The sequence below is a fragment of the Loxodonta africana genome, unplaced genomic scaffold (genome assembly GCF_030014295.1).
Source record: "Loxodonta africana isolate mLoxAfr1 unplaced genomic scaffold, mLoxAfr1.hap2 scaffold_205, whole genome shotgun sequence".
NCBI classification, from domain to species: Eukaryota; Metazoa; Chordata; class Mammalia; order Proboscidea; family Elephantidae; genus Loxodonta; species Loxodonta africana.
In genome coordinates, this window is record NW_026974945.1 from 313,225 (window position 1) to 338,803 (window position 25,579).

At 40.1% G+C, this 25,579-nt stretch overlaps 1 long non-coding RNA gene across 2 annotated transcripts in view; it reads right to left on the minus strand.

Annotated features, from left to right (window-relative positions):
• LOC135229323 (uncharacterized) overlaps positions 1-25,579 on the minus strand; it is a 57,911-nt gene that overhangs the window by 6,701 nt on the left and 25,631 nt on the right. For both annotated transcript variants that reach the window (XR_010320110.1, XR_010320111.1), the window contains exons 2-3: positions 8,976-9,123; positions 1,788-1,962 (exon numbers count right to left, since the gene is read on the minus strand). This is a non-coding gene — a long non-coding RNA (uncharacterized LOC135229323). The remainder of the gene's footprint in view (positions 1-1,787; positions 1,963-8,975; positions 9,124-25,579) is intronic.

Sequence of the window (25,579 nt, forward strand, 5' to 3'; positions counted from 1 at the left end):
CCAGGCCATGATTCCCAGTATTGTGTGGTTGTCCTGCATTTTGTGATCTGATGTGATTACTTATGTGTTGTAAATTCTAACCTCTGTAATGTTAATGAGGCGGGATTAGAGGCAGTTAGGTTAATGAGGGAGGACACAATCTACAGGATAAGGGTGAGTCTTGAGTCAGTCTCTTTTGAGATACAAAGAGAAAAGTGAGCAGAAATGAGAGGGACCTCATACCACCAAGGAAGAAGTGCATGGAGTGGAGCATGTCCTTTTGACCCAGCGTCCACGCGCTGAGAATTTCCTAGGCCAGGGGAAGATGGATGACAAGGACTTTCCCCCAGAGCCACAAAGAGAGAAAGCTTTCTCCTAGAGCTGGTGCCCTGACTTCAAACTTCTTGCTTCTTAAACTGTGAGAGAATAAGTTTCTGTTTGTTAAAGGCATCCACTTGTGGAATCTCTGCTATAGCCACACTAGATAACGAAAAAACACATATATCAAATAGTCAAAAAAAAAAAAGGTTTCAAATACACACACATACACCTATGATGTTATTAAACTTTAAAAAGTTTTACATTCTTATAACACATTTAACAAGAGATTTGTATACAGAAGTTATAATAAGAGCCATCCCCACATAAGTATATTGTACCTGCTCCCCCAAAGTGTCCAGTGTCCAAAGATACATATGTACCCTTTTACACACTTCTTTTTGCCGGGACACATGTAAGTACATTCATTTGTTTGTTTTTATGGAAATTAGGTCACACTCTACCCATGTTTTTCTCTGAATCACTCTTCACTTGACAATTTCTCATGGTTCCTCTAAATCAGCAGACATGGAAGAAGCACTCTTTTTGGTTCTTCCTATTTTTAACTCCCACCACTCTTCTGTCAGTTTGTTGTACTGTGGTGGCTTGCATGTTGCTGTGATGTTAGAAGCTATGCCACCGGTATTTCAAATACCACCATGTTCACCCATGGTAGACTGGTTTGAGTGGAGCTCTGGATTTAGACAGACTAGGAAAAAGGACCTAGTGACCTATTTCTAAAAACAACTGGCCAGTGAAATCTTACAAATAGTACTGGAACACTGTCTGATTGAATGACAGAGGATAACCCCTTAGGTTGGAAGGCACTCAAAATATGAGTGGGGAAGAGCTACCTTCTCAAAGTAGATCCCACTTTAATGACGTTTCCTGATGGGGCACAACTCATAATGAGAAGAAACTGATGCAAATATCCTTTAATAATCAGAACGTGAAATGAAGGAAGTATGAATCTAGGGAAATTGGAAGTCATCAAAAATGAAATGGAATGCATAAAGGTCAGTAATCCAAGGCATTAGTGAGCTGAAATAGCTTGGTTTTGGACATTTTAAACTAGACAATGATATGTTCTACTATGCCAGGATTGAGATACTGAAGAGAACGGCATCATATTCATCGATAAAAAGAACATTTCAAGATCTTTTCTGAAGTAGAACACTACGATCAATAGGATAATATTCACAGGCCTACCAGGAAGACCAGTTAATAAGACTATTATTCAAATTTACACACAAATTATGAATGTGAAAGATGAAGAGGTTGAAGGTTTTTACCAAGTTCCGCAGTTTGAAACTGATCAAACGTGATGCATTCATCAATCAAGATGTACTGATAATTACGTAATTAGAATGCGAAGTTGAAAACAAAGCAGACAAATCAGCAGTTGGAAAATAAGGTATTGATGATAGAAATGACAATGAAGCTTACATGATAGAATTTGGCAAGACCAATGACTTATTCATTGCACATACCTTTCGTCAGGAACATAAATGGTGATTATACTCGTGAACCATTCCAGGCAGAATAGATAGGAATCAAATTTGTGGAAGGTGATGATGGAGAAGGTCAATACCATGAGTCAGAATCAGGCCAGGGGCTGACTTCAGAACAGATGATCAGTTGCTCATATTCACGTTCAAGTAGAAGCTGAAGAAAATTAAAACAAGTCCATGAGTCAAAGTATGCCCTTGAGTATATCAAACCTGAATTTAGAGACCATCTCAAGAATAGATTTGATGCACTGCACACTAATGATCGAAGACCAGATTAGTTGTGGGATGATAGCAAGGACATCATATATGAAAAAAACAAAAAGTCATTAGAAAGACAGGAAAGAAAGCAAAGACCAAAGAGGATGTCACAAGAGACTCTGAATCTTGCTCTTGAATGTACAGTAGCTAAAGAGAATGGAAGGAAAAATAAAGTAAAAGAGCTCAACAGAATACCTGAAAGGGAAGCTGGAGAAGACAAAGTATGATAATAATAATGTGAACAGATCTGGAGTTAGAAAACCAAAAGGGAAGAAAACACCTGGCATTTCTCAAACTGAAAGAACTGAAGGAAATATTCAAGCCTCTAGGTGCAATACTGAAGGAAGGATTCTATGGGCAAAATATCGAACAACACAGGAAACATCAAAAGAAGACGGAAGGAATACACAGACTCAATACGCCAAAAAGAATTGGTCGACGTTCAACCATTTCAGGAGGTAGCATTGGATCAAGAGCTGATGGTACTGAAGGAAGAACTCCAACCTGCACTGAAGGCATTGGCAAAAAACACGGCTCCAGGAACTGATGGAGTACCAAATGAGATGTTTCAACACAGGGACGCAGTGCTGGAGGCGCTCACTTGACTATTCCAATATATTTGGAAGACAGCTACCTGACCAAATGACTGAAAGAGATCTATATGTGTACCCATTTCAAAGAGAGGTGGTCCAACGCAATGCGGAAATTATCGAGCAACGTCATTAACATCCCACGCAAGAAAAATTTTGCTGAATATAATTTAAAAACAGTTGCAGCAGTACACAGACAGGCAACTACCAAAAATTCAAGCTGGATTCAGAGGAAGACATGGAACGTGGGATATCATTTCTGATGTCTGATGGATCTTGGCTGAAAGTAGAGAATATCAGTAAGATGTTTACCTATTTTTGTTTCCTATACAAGCACACTCAACTGTGTGGCTCACGACAAATTATGGATAGCTTAGCAAAGAATGGGAATTCCAGAACACTTAACTGTATTCATGCGGAATATCTACGTAGACCAAGAGGCAGTCATTTGAGTAGGGCAAGGGGATACCGTGTGGTTTAAAATCAGAAAGTTATGTGTCATGGTGGTATCCTTTCACCATACTTACTCAATCTGTATGCTGAGCAAACATTCTGAGAAGCTGGTCTCGAAGAACAAGAACATGGCATTAGTTTTGGAGAAAGATTCACTAACAACCTATGATATGCAGCTGATACGACCTTGCTTGCTGAAAGTAAAGAGGACTTGAAGCAGTTACTGATGAAGAGCAACCACTACAGCCTTCAGTATGGATTACACCTCAACATAAAGAAAACAAAAATTCTCACAACTGGACCAGTAAGCAACACCATGATAAACAGAGAAAATACTGAAGTCATCAAGCATTTCATTTAACTTGAATCCATAATCAATGCCCACAGAAGCAGCAGTCAAGAATTCAAACAATGTATTGCATTGGGCAAATCTGTTGCAAAAGACCTCCTTGAAGTGTTGAGAAAGAAAGATGTCACTTTGAGGACTAAGGTGTGCCTGAGCAAAGCCATGATATTTTCTATCACCTCACATGCTTGAGCAAATTAGACAATGAATACGGAAAACCGAAGAACTGATTCATTTAAAATATGGTGTTGGCAAAGAATACTGAATATACCATGGACTGCCAGAAGAATAAACAAAACCATCTTGGAAGAAGTACACCAAGAATGCACCTTAGAAGCAAGGATGGCGAGACTTCGTCTCACGTGCCTTGGACATATTTTCAGGAGGGACCTGTCCCAGGAGAGGCTCATCATGCTTGGAAAAGCTGAGGGTCAGAAAAAAAGAGGAAGGCGCTCAACAACATGAACTGACACAATGGCTGCAAGAATGGGCTCAAACATAGCAATGATTGTGAGGATGGTTCAGGATCAGGCGGTGTTTCATTCTGTTTTACACAGGATCGATGGCATCTAACAGCCACAACTAACATATGTATGCATATATATATGTATGTGTGTATGTGTGTGTGTGTATATATATATACCCATTGCCATCGAGTCGGTTCCAACTCATAGTGACCCTACAGGACAAAGTAGAACTGCCCCACAGAGTTCCCAAGGAGCGCCTGGTGGATTCGAACTGCTAACCTTTTGGTTAGCAGCTATAGCTATTAACCATTATGCGACTAGGTTTTCCATATATATATATTCTCTTCACTAGTTTTGCATCTCTAGAGATCCCAGCTAAGACATTTGGTACCTACTGTGGTTCTAGAGGAACCAAATCTTAAGGATGAGTTTTCTGAATTGATTCTCAAGTCTGGCTAGTCTTAAAGGCACTGATGACTGTCTCCAGTAGTAAACAGGCTATTGCTAATCCATGGTGGGAGGTGACAATAGAAATACGCAAAATACTACTACCACTGGATCAAATATTTGTGAGAGACAAGGCTCTGCCTGATTACATATTTGATACTTTTCTATAATTTTGTCAGAATAAGAATAATAAGGAAGCTGCTTGGTTAGTCCTGCTTTTGCTAGTCACACTGGTGAATGAAAGAAATGGGCTCAAAGCTGAAGCACCACATACAAGATCTGAAAGCTGCCACTTGTGCCCAGAAAGAAAACCATATTTCTTATAGTAACAAGGCTAATGCTGCCAAAAATAAACTCAGATTCTTATCATAAGAGTGACTGAATTAAAGCGCCAGTTGAATATCCAGCCTCAAATGGTGTCTGAAGTTAGAGTGAGGGCACTGATTGGGAAGAAATGGGATCCTGAAACTTGGGATGAGGACATATGGGCAGACAGTCAGGAAGCGGGGGACAATGAACCTCCAATTTCTGTTGAATCGCTCTTCCTAACAGAACCAGACCTCTTACTCCCATCTGAAGAGATTCTCTAATTTTGCCTGCTAAGGCACCCTTCCCAGTAAAACAATTATCCCTTCCACCTCCATCTAATGAGATTACCCTCAGCTGTGCCTGAAGTGTCTTGTTTGAGTTATCTCCTGGGGTGGTATCTGGGGCATTGCCTGGGGCATCACCTTAGGCAGATGTCTTATAAGACACGGCTGAACATCCCACTGCCACTGCCCATTTTTGCTTCTAGACCTATACCTAGACTTCAGTCCCAACAAGCCCCAAAAGGTGAACTATGAAGTGTGACCCAGGAGAAGGTATGCTAAACTCCAAAAGAACTGCTTGATTTTTCTAATACATACATACATACAGAAACCTGGTGAACATGTGTGGGAATGGCTATTATGGGTGTGGGATAATGGTGCAAGCAACATAAAGGTGGATTAGTCTGAGTTTATTGATATAGACCCAGGAAGCATAGATTCTTCATTCAGTGTTTCAGCTTGAGAGGTTAGAAAAGGACGTCATAGTTTATTTGGTTGGTTTACTGAAGCATGGATTAAGTGGTGGCCTACAATAAATCAAGTGGAAATGGCAGATCTGCCATTGTATACTGTAGGAGAAGGTAACCAAAGGCTGAGGGAAACTGGCAGGTTAGAATGGATTTATTAGGCTGGACCCACAGACCCACACACGGAGTGCCCAGAGGGCTTTCTTTGTACCATAGCGGTGAGGTACAAATTTGTGCAGCAAGCCCCAGCATTATTGAAGACTTCTGTGGTTGCTATTTTATGTAAGTAAGAGTCCACAGTGAGAACTGCCCTAACTGAATTAAGACACCTAACTACAATGCAGTTGACTGGACCCCGTGGTGGTAGCAGCCAAGTGGTGGCACTCAATCAACAAAGACAAGGTGGGTGTGGTTACCATAACAGACAGTAGAGTCAAAGCAGTAATCAGAATAGTCTGCTCACATGGATTTATGGCAATGGCTACTTAGTCATAGTGGCCCTGGGAGTGAAAGAGCTGGGAAATGTACATCTCCTGGTACCTAGTGTCTTAGATATCTAGTGCTCCTGTAACAGAAATACCACAAACGGATGACTTTAACAAAGAAAATTATTCCCTCACAGTCTAGGAGGCTATAAGTCCAAATTCAGGGTGCCAATTCCAGGGGAAGACTTTCTCTCTGTCACTCCTAGGGGAAGGTCTTTGTCACCAATCTTCCCCTGGACAAGAAGGTTCTCAGCACAGGGATCCTAGGTCCAAAGGATGCACTGCTCCTGACACTTCTTTCTTGGTGGTACTGAGGTCCCCCTGTCTCTCTGCTCTTTTCTCTTTTATATCTCAAAAGAGACTGACTTAAAACACAACTTAATCTTGTAGATTGAGCCCTGCCTCCTTAACATAACTGCTTCAAATCTTCGCTCATTAACATCCTAGAGGTAGGATTTACAATACATTGGAAAATCACACCAGCTGACAAAATGGTGGATAATCGCACAATACTGGGAAGCATGGCCTAGTCAAGCTGATATATACATTTTGGGAAGACAGAGTTTAATCCGTAACACCTAGTATGCAGCTATCCACCTGTTAATGCCTTTTTCTCCACACCTGTTTGGAAGTATCACCAGAAACAGTGTGCCTTCTCTCTGACCTAAGTATATAAGGACCAAATAATATAGAGGAATCTCTGTTACATTTTCTCCATCTTACCAATATTTGGCCTCATAGGCAGACCCAGTCACTTAATTGCACGGCAGAATGAAGAGATTAAAGCCCCAACATTCTTGCCAGTGGACAAGGAAGGTAGCTGCTCAGACATCAGAGAGCCTCAGAGAGACAGAGACCAGGTGGCTCAAGAGAGGGATACCATAAAGTTGTTTTTCATACCCCCCTCCACTCCCATAGTTGCATATGCTTTGCTCTGACTCCAAGAAGTAGATCAATCCTTTGAGAACTGCATTATGGGTTAGAACACCAACAAGGTCCCAGACTGAGTGACACTCCCATAGATTACAACCAAATATCATCGCAAAGTCTTCAAAATCTGAACTGACATCTGAGCCACAGCATCCAGAAGTTGGGAAAGAACCTGCAGCCTGAACATAACTGGGTCAAGTGATTGCTAAAACAAACAACATCAACATTTTCTGTAAGATTGAAGTAAGACATAGTCTTGGAATCATAGACAAAAACTTTAAAAAGCTACTTTAACCACGCTCAAAGAAGTAACGGGCACACCTTAGAAAAATAGAAAAATACATAGAAACCATTCACGAATGAAAATTTTAGACAGGAAAAATAGAGATAAAAAATTCACTTGATCAGCGGAATGCTGTTGACAGACAAAAGGATCAATGAGATGAAAATAGTTCAATTGAAAATATCCAATCTGAAAACAGAGGACAAATATTGAAAAAAAAAATGAACAGAGCCTCAAAAAAATCCAAAAATATCTAACATTTATTTACTGGAATTCCATAAGGTGTAGAGAAAATATGTGGTGTAGAAAAAAGTATCTAAAGAAATACTGGCTCAACACTTTCCCAATTTGTTGAAAGACATAAACTTACAGATTCAACAAGCTATGCAAACTCCAACAAGTTAAACTCACATAATTTTACGCCCAAATGCCTCACTGTCAATTGTGGAATAACAAGGACCAAGAAAATATCTTCAAAGAAGCTAGAGAGAAAACAACTCATCTCACACAGGAGAAACAATTGGAATGACTCTGTATTCATCATCAGAAGCCATGGAGGCCAAAAGGCTGTGAAAACAACATTTTTTCAACACTGAAAGAAAAGAAACATTAACCCAGTGTTCTATAGGCTGTTATTTCCTTCATGAGTAAAGGAAAAATACTGACATTCTCAGGTGAAGGACGCTTAAGAGAATTCATCGCCACCAGACTTGTTCTAAATGAAACACTAAGGAAGTTCTTCAGGTGGCAGGCTTGGAATTTCAGGAATTATGGAAAGCAACAAAGTGGAAAGTACCTTCTGAAGTTTGCCGTTCAGCCAAAGATTAGACAGGTCTATAAAACAAACAATAACACACGTGAAGAAAGTGTTTCTTAGTTCAATCGTGTGTATGAGACCAAAAGTGCAAAACCTGCCCAAAAGCACAGAAAAGAGGGCAGGATGGAACAGGAATCATGGCGGATGGAAACGGGGAACTGGAGCATAGAAGAGAATACTGACACATCATGAATATTGCCACCAATGTCACAAAACAATTGTGTATAAATGGCTGAACAAGAAAGTAATTTGCTCTGTAAAGTTTCAAATAAAGCACAATAAAAAATTTTTAAAAAGTGGTAGGTATCTGGGTAAACATATTATGCCAACCCTGCTGTCACTGCACAACATGGCGCAGGACTCCCCTCTTTGGAAAGACTTTCTAGCCTATTGGAAACACTTTGGAATATACTCTTGGTGGCAAATTAGTATTAGAGAATGGGATTATTTTGAAAATATGAGATGTCTGTACTCATGCCTGGTGAATAAACTGGATAATAAAATTTTCAGAGCGAAATGAGATGTTCTAACAGAAAAATAGGCCTGAATTCCCACGTGGGCCATGAGCCTACTCTGAAGGCCTTTCCCAGAGAGGCATTTCAGGCACTTCTAGAGCAGCAGGAGCACTGGGGAATGCATGTATCAACCTCCCCCAGGGCCTTCTCTGAGGAGTAAGTACCTGCTTTAGTACTAAGCTTAGGGGTTCATAAATAGTCATTCTGCATAAGGTCTTCAGGTTCAAGTCTGTAATCCAGCTGGGATTCTGTGTGTGCTGCATCTCTGCATCAAAAGAACATACTTCTAGAAGCAGAATGCCAGGAGAGAGGCGGTTGGGCAGTTGGGGGTGGGGGGTGCTGCGCAGACAGGGGTGCCCAAGGGAGGCACAATATAGTCATTCTGCAGCAGGTCTAGTCATTCTGCATAAGAATTAGAATGCTTCTGTCAATGCATAATAGTTTACATACAGGACATAAACAAAGTGACTGAAGGACAAAGTTGAATAGTAAACCAAGCCACTCCCTGTCAATCCTTACCTGAGAGGGTCTTCATCAGGACTTCTGGGGATGGAGAACTACACAGTAAACGCTGATTTATTTTACCTCTTCCTTCCTCAAGAAACAGGAACTGGTGTTAAGATGTCAGGTGTCAAGCCCCAAACTCCTCTTCTGGTCTGTATTTAAGCTGTATAATAAAACTGGGATCAGGCAATCAGCCGTGAGCAGACAGACCCAGAGTATTCCCAGTGCCCCACATCTTTGAGCTCCAGTGAGATCCTGTTCTTAGTCACTAGATTAGCAGAGGAGCTGAAAGACTGAAATTCCGTGTTTTAAGGCAACTTGGGCTTCAAACAGTCACTTATTGCTAAAGTCATATTTCTCTGTGTTAATTTATGATCCTTAACTCAAATCCGGAGTTTGGAGCTCATTTTGATAACTCCTCATTAGTCTGCATAGACTAGATTCTGCTCACAGTCAGTGATGACAATGGAGGAAACAAAGTCCCTAGCCCAGAGGAGGGACTGCTCCCCATATTTGGGGAAATGCCCCTGGGAAGCATCGGCGAGGTGCACTTTGGCCTCTGTGGCTTTGCCTTCTGCTCCTGGAATTGCACCCTGGGGGCCTCCATATGCAGACCCAGAGTCCGTGGGTGACCACAGCTCCCCCGTTCTGGGTCATCGTCCGGACACACGTTGCGATATGCTTCCTGCCCTCCTTTCCAGCATAAGCGCTGCGATCACAAGTGGCAGAACCAGTTCTCAGGTCCAGACCCTAGACCTTGCCCTCCTCGGCCTTAGGCTTCCCCTAGTCCTGGTGGAACCTGCAAGCCTGGCGGATGCGAGGTTAGCACCCGGCTGGGTGGGCTTGGGCCTGTCTCAAAAGGCTCATGGCGCACGCAGGTTCCTCCTCCTTGGAGCCTGTGAGCTTGCGGTGGGCAGCCCGGCATCTCCTGCCTCCCTCGGGCGCCCTCTCTGGGCAGCAGCTCCCCTCCCCCTACCCCACCAACCACCCAACAGTCGCACTGCCTGCTTTCTGCTTCTAGAAGCGCGTTCTTTTGATGCACACATGCAGCACACACAGAAGCTCAGTTGGATTACAGACTTGAACCTGAAACGCACAACTTTAAAACTACTAGACTGGGGGGGTGGGTATTGGCAGTGAAAAAAGGAAAAAAAAAATAAGAAAGAGAACAATTACAAAAAAAGTATTAGAAGACTGTATCCTCACATTATGGACTCAAGAAGGTTGCGGATAAACAACTGCATAGATAGCATACTGTTGTCTCTTTGCAAATAAGTCTTAAATGAGGGAATTTGGTACCGGGAAGAGTTGCAGAGCCTGACTTTGGGGAAATCTGGGATTGATGAATTGCCTTGCATGAGGCTACAAGCCCTGATAATCAATATTTGAAGATGAGATTCGAGCAACCTAGAACATGCATCAGAATTTTTTCTAAGTAAATTAGCACCAGAAGATGCCTTTAACCACTAAATAAAATGGGTCAGTAGTTCAAGATCTCCCTACAAAGAAAATGGCAGACCTAGATCGTTTCCAGTCAGGTTCCAGCAAACATGCAAGAAACAGTCATTTTAATCTTGTACATAGTCAACAGAGATTAGAAAACCATGAGATACTCCCCTAACTTGATCCTTAAGCCTAGTTTAAAAATGATAACAAATTTTAGAGAAGGATGGTAGAAGAAGAGTTAGAGGACAAGCACACTCAGTAACTGAAATGCAAAACCCTACGTAAGATGCCAGCAAAGGAAATCCAGCAAAGTATAAACCACGTAACATGCCATGATCAAGGCGGTTTATTGTAGGCATACAAATTTGAGTGAACGTTAAAGATTTAGTAATTTCACTCACCACATGCATAGGTGAAAGAAGCGAAGACATATGCTCACCTCAAGAGATGGGGGCAAAGCAGGTTGATAAAATCCAATCACACGGAGAGATAAGGACTAGGAGCAAATATAGAACAGAAAAGGAGTTCCCGAACGTGGAAAACTACAACTAGCATGATAGTTCATGGTGACGTGTGGGACATTCTCTTTAAAATTAATAAACAATAAAATAAGGGTGCTTCTATCATTACTTTTATTAAACATTGAACACCGGAAGTGTAAGCTAGTACAAAAAGAGAAAAAGTATAAATGCTATTCATAGATTATAGGACTGTCTCCATTGAAAACTGTAGAAAATAATGGAATTAATAGTAATCATAAATAAAAAATAAATTGAAATTTCAATGCATCAGCATCAAGCTGACTCTGTCATAGCTCTTAGGTGAAAGCAAAGGACACTGATAGGGAAAGAGCAGGTTCAGGTGGTCTAGACCAAGGAGGGAAGAAAATTATTCTGCACTGGGCTGAACTTATAAGAACGGGTATGTGTGTTAGCTACCTAGTCCCTCCATAACAAAAAATAACACAACTGGGTGGCTTTAAAGAACAGAAATTTATTTTCTCACAGTTTAGCAGGTAGTCGTTCGAATTCAGGGCATGGCTGTAGTGGGAGGTCCTTCCTTGTCTACCTCAGCTTCTAGTAGATGCCAGCAATCATTTGTGTTCCTGGCCTTCTAGAAGCATCTGTCTTCTTTGTCTGTCTTCCTTTTCACCTGTTTGTGTCTGTGTGTATTCTGCTCCTTTTATAACTAAGAAGAGTTAGGCTTAGGACCCACCCTACATTGGTATGACCTCATTCACATAATAAAAGCAGGCCCCCTCTTTCCTAACAAGGTCAGATTTACAGGTACAGGGGTTAGGATTTCCACATACATTTTGGAGGGACACAATTCAATCCCTAACAGTCGACTTACCAGATATTCTGGATTGAGAGTACTCGCATGAACAGCTGAGAGTGGTTCCAATTCTTTGCTACATTCGTTGGCTGAAACTTGTCTCAATGGTCACCCAAAGGAATGCTGGAGCAATTTATTGTGTAGGACCTGGCCAACCATTCCTAATCACATCCATTGTGTGGAAAAACACACAATCCCATCACCAAAGCCTTGAGAAATTCATGGATAAGAAAAGAATGGTGGTTGGAACCAAGAATTGTTTCATAGCCTAGATAACATGGTGTAGGTGTTAGATATTCACATGGAGATGTCAGGTAATAAAACTTCACCCCACACGGAGATGTCAAGGATAATACCAACAGCTAATGTTCATTGAGTACCTACACTGGTGCCAGGCACTCCTGTGCTTTTCCTTTCATGTTTGCTTTCATGATGGCCATATGAGGAATGTATCATTATAATGCATAAAGAGGTCAATACAGAGAGTTAGGCTGACATTTGAATATATGAGTCTGGACCCAGGAGGAGTTTGAATGGATGGAGGTATAAACCTCACGTCCTTAGCTACAAATAGACAGCAGTGAACTCACTGAGGCATCCTAGAGGGAGGGTGTCAACAGAGAGAGGAGCAGGCACCAAGCCCAAGGGTACTCGGGTATCTAGAAGCCTGCCAGGTGAACAGCAGCCAACAAGCCTCTCTGAAGTCCAGTGTGGTTCCTGGAGGGTTGTCTGTCCTTGCTCTCAGCTGCATTTCCCCAGTGCTCCTCCCACCTGCACTGGGTTGTCCCCTTCATGACGACAGGGACAGTGTGTACCTTTCACCACTGTATCTGCATAACATAGACTATTTCTGGCCCATGGAATATACTGACTGAAAGAAAAATAAACAAACGATAAGTACGTAAAATCCTTCGTAGTTGATACCTTGGGATACATTAAGGGGCTTCATGAGTAAGAGGGAGAAAAACTGATCAGGGCTGCTTCTGAGACCATCTCTTAGGCGTAAAGAGTGTTAAACAATAATTAAACAAAGAGATTTAATGACAGAGATGTATGTTAAAAAGATGTAAGTATACGTTGAAGATTACTAGAAACATGCACATTTATTATTGCAACTATAGTCAAATCGTTAAAAAACATATACTACATGCACACAGAATATTATAAAGTAATTTAATGCCCTCATTAAAAAAAAAAAATTTATCATGAGAAAAGACTAATGATGAATGAAAATATCAGGATATAATATCCGTGTTAATATACATAAATGTGTGCGCTAATACACACATGAAACCAGTTGCCACTGAGTCAGTTCTGATTCATGATGACACCACTGTACCAGAGTAGAACTGTACTCCATAGGGGTTCCAATGGCTGAGTTTTCGGAAGTAGGCTGCCAGATCTCTCTTTCACAGCAATTCTGGGTGGACCTGAACTCCAACTTTCTGTCAGCAGCTCAAGATATTAACCATTTGCATCAACCAGAGACTCTAATACGCATACATGCCAATGTAAGTAAGATAACAGACATATCGGAACGTTAATAATTTATTCTATGCATTACGTATGTTTTCTTGTTATTTATTGCATACTTTCCCATTGCTTCCAAGTTTTTGAGGAATAGAATGTACTTCTGGAAAAATTCATGAGAGATTTTTAAGTAATGAAATAATTAACAGAAACAGAATGAGTAAATCTGTGGCAAGGCAGCCCATGAACCCAAGATTACAGTAACACTGGTATGAAAAGGAGAATTGTGGAGTCCTGAAGCTCAGTGGTCCCATGCATGCATCAGGAAAGAGGGAAGAGCAAATAAACAAGGAGAAAATACAGTGAGCCAGAGGAGTGGGAGCCCTCTGTTGTGGGCACAGTTTTCTCATGAAACTTTAGATGGACACAATGGGTGGGATTATCCACTTCCATCACACAAACATTTTTATTACCCTTGATTTTAACGGAACTATGTTATAAAAACAAATGATAAAATAAAGTATAATAAAAGAATAAATCTCATAGTGGACTACTATCATTTTCCCCAGCCACTGAGGAGGGCAGGAGACACACACAGGAAAGAAGATGGAGCAGTGTGAAGAATCATGCCTAGGGAAGTAGGCAGCCGTGCAGGACCAACTGGAAGAAATGGCACATTTTTTCTGAGACCTACTCCAGCTCATAACAAATTATGGATAACATGGGGAAGAATGAGATTTCCAGGACACTTAATTGTTCTCATGAGAAACCTGTACATAGAAAAAGAGGCAGTCATCTAAACAGAACAAGGAATACTGCATGGTTTAAAGTCAAGACAGGTGTGCATCTCCATTGTATCCTTTCACCATACCTATTTGACCTGTATGATGAGCAAATAATCCGAGAAGCTGGACTGTCTGAAGAAGAATAAGGCGTCAGGATTGGAGGAAGACTCATTAATAACCTGAGATATGCAGATGATACAATCTCGCTTGTTGAAAGTGAAGAGGCCGTAAAGCATTTACTGAAGAAAATCAAAGACTACAGACCAACAGCCTAACAACAGGACCAATAAGCAACATCATGACAACGGAGAAAATGTTGACATCACTAAGGGCTTCATTTTACTTGGATCCACAATAAACACCCACGGAAGCAGCAGTCAAGAAATCAAACGACACATTGCATTGGGCAAATCTGCTGCCAGAGACCTCTTTAAAGTGTTCAAATGCACAGATGTCACCTTGAAAACTAATGTGCGCCTGACTCAAGCCATGGTGTTTTCAGTCACCTCATACGCACACGAAAGGTGGGCAATGAATAAGGAAGACTAAAGAAAAATTGAAGGCACTGAATTACGGTATTTGCAAAGAATATTGAATATACCACGGACTGCCAAAAGAATGAACAAATCTGTCTTGAAAGAAGTACAGCCAGAATATTCCTTAGAAGCAAGAATGGCGAGGCTTCATCTCACATATTTTGGACATGTTGTCAGGAGAGATCAGTCCCTGGAGAAGAAAGTCATACTTGGTAACAAGTGGCCACAACAACCGGCTCAAACATAACAACGACTGTGAAGGCGACAATAGGTAGTTTAACATACATTTTGACCCATACGAATTAAAATTTAAACAATTATTTCATGCCTTTTTGTAGCGGTTTCAGAATATACAATTAAAATAAATGTAAACAATTAACAGAAAAAATCTCTGAAAATAAAATTTAATTTTTTTAAGTCACTGCTCCATAGCCCAAATCTAAATGGCTTGATATAAAGCACTGGTATTTGTGATTCACAAAAAGCAGGTGCCAATTCCTGAACTGAAGTGACAGGAGAAACTCCCCATGCTGTTAGAGCCCTGAGTATGGGCCCTAATCCAATAATCTGTCCTCATTAATTCCTTTTCATTTCACCTCTGTGAAAGAGGGGAGGGAGAAGGTGAGAGAGGGTTACATGTGCCTATTCTGTTCTTTAGCATCTAGTTCACTGCCAGGAACAACTATTCATAAGAGGCTACAAAACATTAAAGTACAAATAAGGAGGAAAACCTCCTAGTATATATATGTATTAGGTGGCACAAAGAGTTAAGTGCTCAGCTACTAACTGAAAGGTTGGCAGTTTAAATCCACTCAGTTGCCTTGGAAGAAAGGCCTGGCAATCTACCTCCAAATGGTTACAGCTATTGAAAACCGTATGGAGGGCAGTCCTACTCTGAAAACTCACGGGGTCGTCATGAGTGAAAATCTCCTCAACGGCAACTGGACTGGTAATCTATATATGGCATAAATGTTGGGAAAATTAGTTTCTGAACATATACACGGCATACAGAATACACTGCACATTAGTATTATGTGCCAAAACCCACTGTCATCAAGTCGATTCTAACTCATAGTGACCCCAAAGGACAGAGTAAAACTGCCACATAGGGTTTCCAAGGCTGTAAGTCTTCACTGAAGCAGACTGCCACATCTGTCTCCTGCAGAGAGGCTGGTGGGTTCGAACCACTGACCTTTCAGTTAGCAGCCAAGTTCTTTAGCCACACAGCCACTAGGGCTCACTGCTGTCATGTACAGTGATTACATAAGCAAATTCTGAAACAAACTGCCTGGGTTTAAATCCTAACTCAATCTATCAGCTGGTTGATCTGGGAACGTTACTTTACCTCTCACTGCCTCAGTTTCCCATTTCTAAAATGAGTCTTATTCAAAAGGTTGTTACGCAGGTTAAATAAAACACACAAGGCACTTAGAAAAAGGCCTTACACACAGAATGAACACAATAAATGTTAGCTTTCATAATTATCAAGGGAATACAAACAGCTTAGTTGAAGAAACTTCCATTGAGAAATAGTTGCGTTCCAAAATTCATGTGTAAAGTCATTTACATCAACTGTTAAAGTTGTATGTTTAGATTCAAGTGATTACTGAGGTATGATCTTGAACAGAGTTCAGGGGACTATACAGGCTGACTCTGCATGCCCTTCTCCTGCACATCCATTCCATCTCCCTTGGAGCCCAGACATCATGTTATCAATTAAACCCCTCCCACACTGGTGGTGTAGTGTTTAAGAGCTATGGCTGCTAACCAAAAGGTCATCAGTTCAAATCCACCAGGCGCTCCTTGGAAAGTCTATGGCACAGTTCTGCTCTGCCCTATTGGGACGCTATGAGTTGGAATAGACTCAGTGGCAATGGGTTTTTAATGGGTATGAGTTAACTGTTCAGTGCTTAAAGACATACCCAAAGCAACCACGAACACAAAAGTATAGTAAAAAGTTCTTATTTCAGAATAGCAAAACCTTTTTCTAACACAGTGGTGAATTAGGGTGGACTGTGTATCAAGAGGAGGCCTGGTGGCATAGTGGTTAAGAGCTCAGCTGCTAACCAAAAGGTCAGCAGTTCGAATGCACCAACTAGTCCTTGGAAACTCTATGAGGTAGTTCTACTCTATGCTATAGGGTCTCTATGAGTTAATATCAACTAGGGTCTGTACGGGTTGTAATCAACTTGATGGTGACAAGTTTGATTTGGTTTGGATTAAATTATGACCCTAAAAAACGTGTGTTTCAACTTAGTTAGGCCATGATTCCCACTATTGCCTAGTTGTCCTTCATTTTGTGATTGTAATTTTACTTTAAGAGGATTAGGGTGGGATTGTAACACCACCCTCACTCAGGTCACCTTTCCCTGAGGTGTGGCCTGCACCACCTTTTATCTCGCAAGAGGTAAAAGGAAAGGGAAGCAAGCGGAGAGTTGGGGTCCTCAGACTATCAAGAAAGCAGCACCAGGAGCAGAGCATGTCCTCTGGACCCAGGGTCCCTGCACCAGAGAAGCTCCTTGACCATGGGAAGGATAAGGACAAGGACCTTCTTCCAGAGCCGAAAGAGAGAGAAAACTTTCCCTTAGAGCTGATGCCTTGGACTATTAGCCTACTTTAATGCGAGGTATTAAATTTCTCTTGGTTAAAGCCATCCACTCATGGTATTTCTGTTACGGCAGCACTAGATGATGAAGACAGTGGGTAAAGGTGGAAGGGGTGGATGAAGGACAAAAAAAGAAAAATGGACAACAAGAGAAATATAAGAATTCAGAGAACTGTGAAAATTTAATTCCTGAATATACTTTCTTTCTCCTCCCTGTAACTGTAAGGACTTTTCTCATATACAGCATATATAAGTAAATCCTTGCAATATTTAAAACACTTAGATTTTTGTAAAACTCATTCTCTGAAAACTCATGGTGGCCCCATTAATTTGTGGCTTAAAAACAACTCAGAACTAAAAAGAAGCATAAATAAATAAATAAAGGCACTGCTGTCATTTGCGGGTGATGTTCTTTTCCTGCTATCCACAACCCACACACTTGGGAGTTAATTTTCCAGGGTCAGTGTTCACAGACCATCCTCTTTCTCTCACCACCACCCCACCACCCTTAATTATTTAGAAAAGGCAGGGCCAGTCAGTGCTCCAAACATCAAGATTTCTCTCTAAAATGCCAACTCGCACTTGGGGAGCAGGCTACATTCTCAGCTATCAGCAATTCCACTAGCCCCTGCAGATAAGGAACATGTCTCCACTGAACTGCTCGTTGTAATTAAAAAAAAAAAAAAAGTAAAAAACTGTTTCTTAAAACCAGAAAAAAAAAAAAACAGGCATTTCCCTATTACCCACCCACCCCACTCTCCCACACCGAGTGCTCCCCTCACCACACACACACTCAAATATTTCCTACCAAGGGTGTGTCCCAAGCACGGGGTCTGGCTCCGCTCTTCTTTTACACCCCTTGGAGGCCTCTGGAGAAACCATACCTTTGGTTGGCAATTCCCTGAACCCTGCCTATTCAAGCTGGCACTTATTCAAAAAGGCAGGTGAGTCTTCAAGTCAGGTTTTTAAAAGGAGTTTAAGAGGAGCCAGGTGATATGCTTACTCACCCTCAAGTTTCTCAAAGGTAATAATTTCTTGAGATGTTTACAATGTCTCAACTATGGGTTAATTAAATCCCTTAGGATGGTGGGCATAGGAAAATCCTGCATCTCAATGCCCCCCACTTTGAAAAAAAAGAGGGGGAATCTCCAAAATTACAAATTTGAATTTCTACATACTTGATTGAACTAAGGAGTAAGTTCCTCATGTGTGTTATTCTTGGTTTGAGCTTGGTGGTGCAGTGGTTAAGAGCTCAGCTGCTAACCAAAAGGTCTGCTGTTTGAATCCAACAGCTGCTCCTTAGAAATCCTATGGGGTAGTTCTACTCCGTCCTATAGGGTTGCTAAGAGTCAGAATTCACTGGATGGCAATTGGTTTGTTTGTTTTTCAATCTTTGGCTGAAAGGTAGACTTTGTTATCAATTTATTAAATCAACTGGTAATTTGCTGGATATTTCTCATACAGGAACTTATGATGTCTTCAAATCCAGCCAATCAGGTTTAGGAAGAGAGAAACTTCTCTACCTTAGCCTCCCTGCCACTCCCACACCTTTTTCATTGATTTCCATGCCCTGTTTAAGTAACATCACTCATCACTTCTCACTGTCTAGGTTATCTGACCCAATTCATGGCAGTCAATTCCACCTGAGCCCTAGGATACCCTCATTTACATACTCTGCCCTGTTCCTTCACCAATGGCTGACCTCACATCTCCCCTTGAATGTCTACTAGGCATCTGAAACTTAATGTGGTTCAAATAAAATTCTTCGTCCAAGTGTCTTATCTACCTCCCAGTCTTCCTTATCTCAGCAAATGTTCTCACTATCCTCTGGATTGTTCAGGACAAAAACCTAGAAATCATCCTTGATTTCTCTCCTTTATTCAAATCTTGCATCCAATCCATTGACACATATTCTGGACTCTTGGCGCTACCTTAAAATAAATCCTGACTCTATCCACTTCTCACTACCTCCACCTTACATCCACCATCATCTCTTGGTGAAAACTGGACTCCGTGCCACCGATCTTCCCTCTTACAGTCTACATAACAGCATCACCTCAGTGGCTTCTCATGGCAATTAGGAAAAATTCCCAAATCCTTCCCATGGTCTTTCATGATGCGGGGCTTGCCCACCATACTAACCTCATTTCCTAACAGTCTTCCCTCGGTTCACTCCACACTAGCCATGACTTATTTCCTGAGCTTCCTCAAAACATGCCAGAACACTTGGTTATTAAAGGGCCTCAGAAACAACTCTTTCCTTTATTGGCAATATCCTCCCTCCAGAACTTCATACAGCTATTCTCTCCTTTGATATAGGTCAGTTATCTCCTCAAATATCCTGATCCCATAAGCCTTTACTAACTATTAATCTAAAACAGCTCACCCCACTCATTCCCTCACATGCAACTCTGTCTTATTTTCAAAATATTTAGCTCTCCTTGACATTTTTTGTTAATTATTACCTGTAAATGTATTTTTTGTGGTTGAGAATATATGCAGCAAAACATACACCAACTCAACAGTTTCTACCTGTACAATTTAACGACATCGGTTACATTCAAGTTGTGCAACCATTCTTACCCTCCTTTTCTGAGTAGTTCCTCTGTCATTAGCATAAACCCACTGCTCCTTAAGGTTCCTATCTAATCTTTTCAGTAGCTGTTGGCAATCTGATGCCATATAGACAGTTCTTAAAAGAGCATATGCTCAAGGTAGACCATTTTTATTAGTTAAGTAGCTAATGTTCTGGAGCCCTCGTGGCACAGTGGTTAAGTGATACGGTAGCCAAGCAAAAGAAGAGCAGTTTGAATCCACCACCTGCACCTTGGAAACCCTATGCGGCAGTGCTATTCTGTCCTACAGGGTCTCTGAGTCGGAATCAACTCAATGGCAACAGTATGGTGTTTTCTTTTTTATACTTCAGTTTTAAGATGATTCAAGGGAAGGCTTTTGGTGTAATGTTTAAAGATTATCTCACGGCAATAGTTTCAGGAGTTCATTCACCCTCAATGGCTCCAAAAAGTCTAGGGTTCATGAGAATCTGAAATTCTGTTCTGCATTTTCCCCCTTTTGATCAGGGCTTTGCTATGGACTCTTTGATCAAAATGTTCAGCGACAGTAGCCGGGAACCTTCTGGTTCTTCTGGTCTCATGGCATGCTAGATGTTCTTTTAAAAAACATGAGTGGATGCTGGAGGTTATCAAATACTTATTTTATTACACCTATTAGTATAACCACATTTATTTTTCCTGTACATATGGCAAATTATACTGATTCATTTTTGAATGTTAAACTAACCTTGAATTCTTGGGATAGACCCAACTTGGTCATAATATATTCTTCTTTAGAGTATTGCTGGATTTGTTTTGCCTATTTCTTTTTATATTTTGCATCTATGTTCATCAGTGACATTGGCCTGTAATTTTCCCATCTTGTGCTGCTCTTGTCAGGTTGTGGTATCAATATTCATTCTACAAGCTTTATAAAATGAGTTTGGGTATATATTTCATTTTATATTGAAGAATTTGTGAAGTATTTCTTGAATATTTGGCAGAATTTGCAGGAAAAGCCATCTGACATGAAGTTTTCTTTCTGAGAATAGTTTGAGCTCCAATTCAATTCTATTAACAACTGTGGAATTACTTTTGCTTCCTGTTTCTTCTTGAATCGTTGTTATTAACTTACATGGTATGATACGTTTGCCTACTTTACCTAAATTTGCAAATTTATTAGCTAATATGGTTCATAACATTCTCACATTATCTTTAAGTTCTGCAAGATCTGCAGTCATTTTCTTTCTAATTCCTGATATTCGTTATTTATACCTTCATTCTTTTTCACTTGATCAATCTTGCCTAAAGTTTGTCAATTTTACTAGCATTTTCTAAGAATTAACTTTAGTCTTCGTTGATCGTCTGTTGCATGTATCCAATCATTAATAGAAACAAAAATTCCTATGAATGTTTGTTTCTGTTTTTTTCCCAACATTTTGAATGGATGTTTAACTCACTTATTTTTCAAAATTTGTTCTTTCCAATTATATTTTTAAGGCTATAAGTTTCCTATATTATATTGTCTGTACTGCACCAATTTTTATATGTACTATGTTCATAATTGTTCACTTCAAAATATATTCTAATTTTCATTATGATGTCTTTTTTAATGCCTAGTATTTTAAAATATCCAAGCACATGGAGATTTTGTATTTTCTTTTTCTAAGATGGTTTTTTTTTTTAATTATGCTGTACTTACACAGTATCCTCTATATTATTGCAGACTCTTGAAATTTGTTGAGACTTGCTTTATAACACAGTATACAGTTAATTTTTATAAACACTATGTATGTGCATGAGATGAATGTATATTCTTTAGTGGTTAGATAATGCACACACATACACATATATCAATTTGGTATTTTTATACATGTTAAATCTTCTGTATCCTTGACAATTTATGGACTTCTATGTTTCTGAGGGGTGTGTTAAAAATCTATTATGATGCATGATGTCAAAAGGAGCCCCAGTAGTGCAGTGGTTAAGCACTCAGCTGTTAAACCTTTTGATTTGATCCACCAACTATTCCACAGGAGAAAGATATGACAGTTTCCTTCCATAAATATTACAGCCTTAGAAACCCTTTGGAGAAGTTCTACTCCATCCTATAGTCACTATGAGTCAGAATTGACTCAACAGCACATAAGAAAAAATGTATGATGTGATGGAAACTGAGCAGTACGAAGGTATAAGAATTGAACCTACATCCAGGGTCAAAGGATGAAGGACAGAGAAAACAGCAGAGACATCCAAAAGCTTGGAAAAAAGGGGGCTGAGAGGACAATGGTTGGTGGTTTAAGGGCTTTGAAGGGCTACCACATATACTGAAGAATCTGAAGTGCAATATTCTTGCCTAAGGATGAAGACATGCTCATAAAGATCCTGACAAAGCTTTAGGCTTGCACCTCTGGCTGATCTTTGGGCTCCACGGGGGCAGGAAGTGAAGGCTAAGGCAGAGTTTTAGGTGCTCTTGCTTAGCACTGAAAGAACACCCCAGTTCAGAGCCAATCTGCAAAGACTGGGATAATGTTACTTTTTCTTTTTGGCTACAAGCATTTAAAGAAATCACTGTCAGGTCATGAACTGACTGCTGTCATAACAGAACAGAACTTCAGTGTCCACACATGAGAAGACATACAATCTTTGCAGAACTAGTTTGGAAACATCACTAAGCAAATGGATGACTGGCCCTCAACAATTAAAAAAAAAAAAAGCAAACCCTAATGACTGGAGGGACTCTGATTTCCAGAGTTACATTATAATATTTAAGATATCCAGTTTTCAACACACTATTTTAAGTCATAAAAGGAAAAAGAAAAGGATGGTTCATTTGTTAAGAAGAAAGAAAGAAGAGAATGAACACAAAGCATCCCTAAGGAAACACAGATATTGGGATTACTAGACAAAGATTTTAAACCAATTGTCTTAAATTTCCTCAAAGAGCTAAAGAAACCATAGACAAAAAAAAAAAAAAAAGAAACCAAGAGAAGAATGTATGAACAAGTAGAAAATATTAATAAAGAAATATTATACAAAAGAACCAAATAGAAATTATAGAGCTGAAAAGTAGAATAGCTGAAATAAAATTTTCATTAGAGGAGCTCAACAGCAGATTTGAGCAAGAAAGCAGGAAAATGTAAACTTGAAAAAGCACAACTGAAATTGTTCTAACTGAGGAGCGTAAAGGAAAAAGAATGAAGAAAATGAACAGAGCCTAAGGGACCTGCGGGACAACATCAAGCATACCAATATACTCATTAAGGAGTCCCAGAAAGGAAAGAAAGATGAAAGGACAGAAAGAATATTTGAAAACGTAATGACTGGAAGTCTCCCAAATGTCATCTAGATATCCAAGAAGCTCAATAAACTCAAAGGACAATAAATACATAGATATCCACAGAGAGACATAATCAAAATGTCAAAAGACGAAGACAGAAACTTGAAAGTAGCAAGAGATAAGTGACCCCTAATGTACAAGAAGAGAGTCTCAACAAGTTTAACTGTTGATTTTTCATCAGACACCATTGAGATGAGAAAATAGTGGGATGATGTATTTAAGATACTGGAAAAAAAATACAGAAACAAAACTATGAACCAAGATGTCAGTATCTAGCAAAACTATCTTTCAAAAATGAAGGGGAAATTAAGACATGCCCAGATACACAAAACCTGAGGGAGTGTGTTAGCAGCAGAACTGCCTTATGAGAAATGCTACAGGGAATCATTCTGGCTGGCATGGAAGGACACTAGACAGTAACTGGAAGCCATAAAAAGAAACAAAGACTCCGTAAAGGTAACTACTTAGATAAAACAAAGTCAGTAATATTTTTATATCACGCCTCTCTTTTTTTCATATGTGATTTAAAGCACGAATGCATAAAAATACTTACACATCTCTCTTAATGGACACACAATGTATAAAGATGCAATTTTTGTACCAGCAACGTAAGTAGGGGAGGTAACTGAGCTGAATAAAAGCAGAATTTTGTATACTGTTGAGGCTAAATTTGTATTAATTAAAAGAAGATTGTTATAAATATAAGATATTAATTGTAATCCTCATGCTCACCACTAAGAAGTTAAAAAATATAAGGAAAGGAAACAAGGAGAGGATCAAAATTGTACACTTGAAAAAAAATCAGTCAAACACAAAAGTGGACAGTAGTGAAGAAAATGAGAAACAAAATACGTATATGACCTACTATTACAAAGTAGAAGATATAAGTCCTTCCTTATCATGAATTGCTTTAAATATAAATAGATTAAATTCACAATTGGGATCATTAAAGTTGTGTGTTAACTTTGTTGGACCATGATTCTCAGTGCTTTGGCAGTTATGATGTAGTTTAGCAGTCGTAAAACGATGCAATCACTTCCATGATGAGATGTGATATAACGTGATTACCTCCATGATGGGATCTGCTGTGAGTAGCCAATCAGATGTAAGGGAGTTTCCTCAGGCGTGTGGACTGCATCCAATATAGGTGGACTTTCTGGCAAGGCTCTTGAGCTTTTGCTCACTCTGAATCCTGCAGCTGGCTCCTCTTCATCTGATCTCAAGTTTTTGGGACTTGAACTCTCAGCTTACCTTCCAATTTTGGGATTCATCAGCCTCCGCAGTCTGTGAGCCACGGGCTGCCAGCTTACCTGCCGATCTTGAGATTTGTCAGCCTTTGCAGCCTGTGAGCCACAGACCTGTTGTATGACCTGCAGATCTTCAGTTCTGCAGTCCCTGCATCTATGTGAGTCAGGAGAAGCCACCAGGCTGACCCATGGACTTGAGACTTACCAGCCTCTACAGCCTCGGGAGCCATTTCCTTGATATAAATCTATTTATATATAAATACATACATATATATACATCACTGGTTTTGCTTCTCTAGAGAACCCAGCCTAAGATACCAATTAAAAGACAAACACTGGCAGAATGAATAAAAAAATCATTCAATTGCTATCAAGCTGATCTGACTCATGGTGACCCCTCGCCCCATGTGTGTCAGAGTAGTAGTGACACACAAGTGTGTCAGTTCAACGGCTAATTTTTCAAAAGTAGATCGCCAAGCCTTTCTTCCGAAGTGCCTCTGGGTGGACTCAAACCTTCAACATTTTGGTTAGCAGCTGAATGCATTAACCGTTTGCACCTCCCAAGGACTCTATGTTTATTTCTGTATTACTTGTCTTTATACTATATACATACACACACACATAGACATCCATGAGTGGTTCATACAGATGCTTTGGACTTCGACTAGCAGGGCTCTATTAATTATTGATAGAAAAGTACTGATACCAATTACAAATGCGTATTTGTCCATTTCCCCTTTCAGATTTATTAGTTTTTGTATTTTGGAGCCCTGTTGTTAAATATGTACACATTTAGGATGGTTGTATCTTTTTGGAGAAGTGAACCTTTATTATGTTATGTCCCTACCTATTCCCAATAATACTCCTTTTTCTGAAGTATAATTTGTCTGATATTAATATAGTACTGCAGTAGAACTGGATAATTTTCAACCATTTCAAGAGGTAGCATAAGATCAAGAACTGATGGTATAAAAGGAAGAAATCGAAGCTGCATTGAAGGCATTGGTGAAAAAACTATCCTCTCTCCACCATCTTCACTAACTCTGACACCAACTGTCCCTCACACAGCACTCCCTACTTCTCTGCTGGGTTCAATAATTCATTGCAACGGCCACACAGAGCTCACAGTCCATATTCATGATTATGGGGTTTATTAGGGAAGTAACAGTTATAACTCGGGCTCAAAGACACTCAGGATACAGTTCTTCTATCAGGACAGCCTCTTCCCTCCTGTGCTCATAGGTGTGCCTCTGCCTGGCCTTGGGCCTCTCTCCAAAGGCACTCAGCTTTCCTTCTCCCTGGG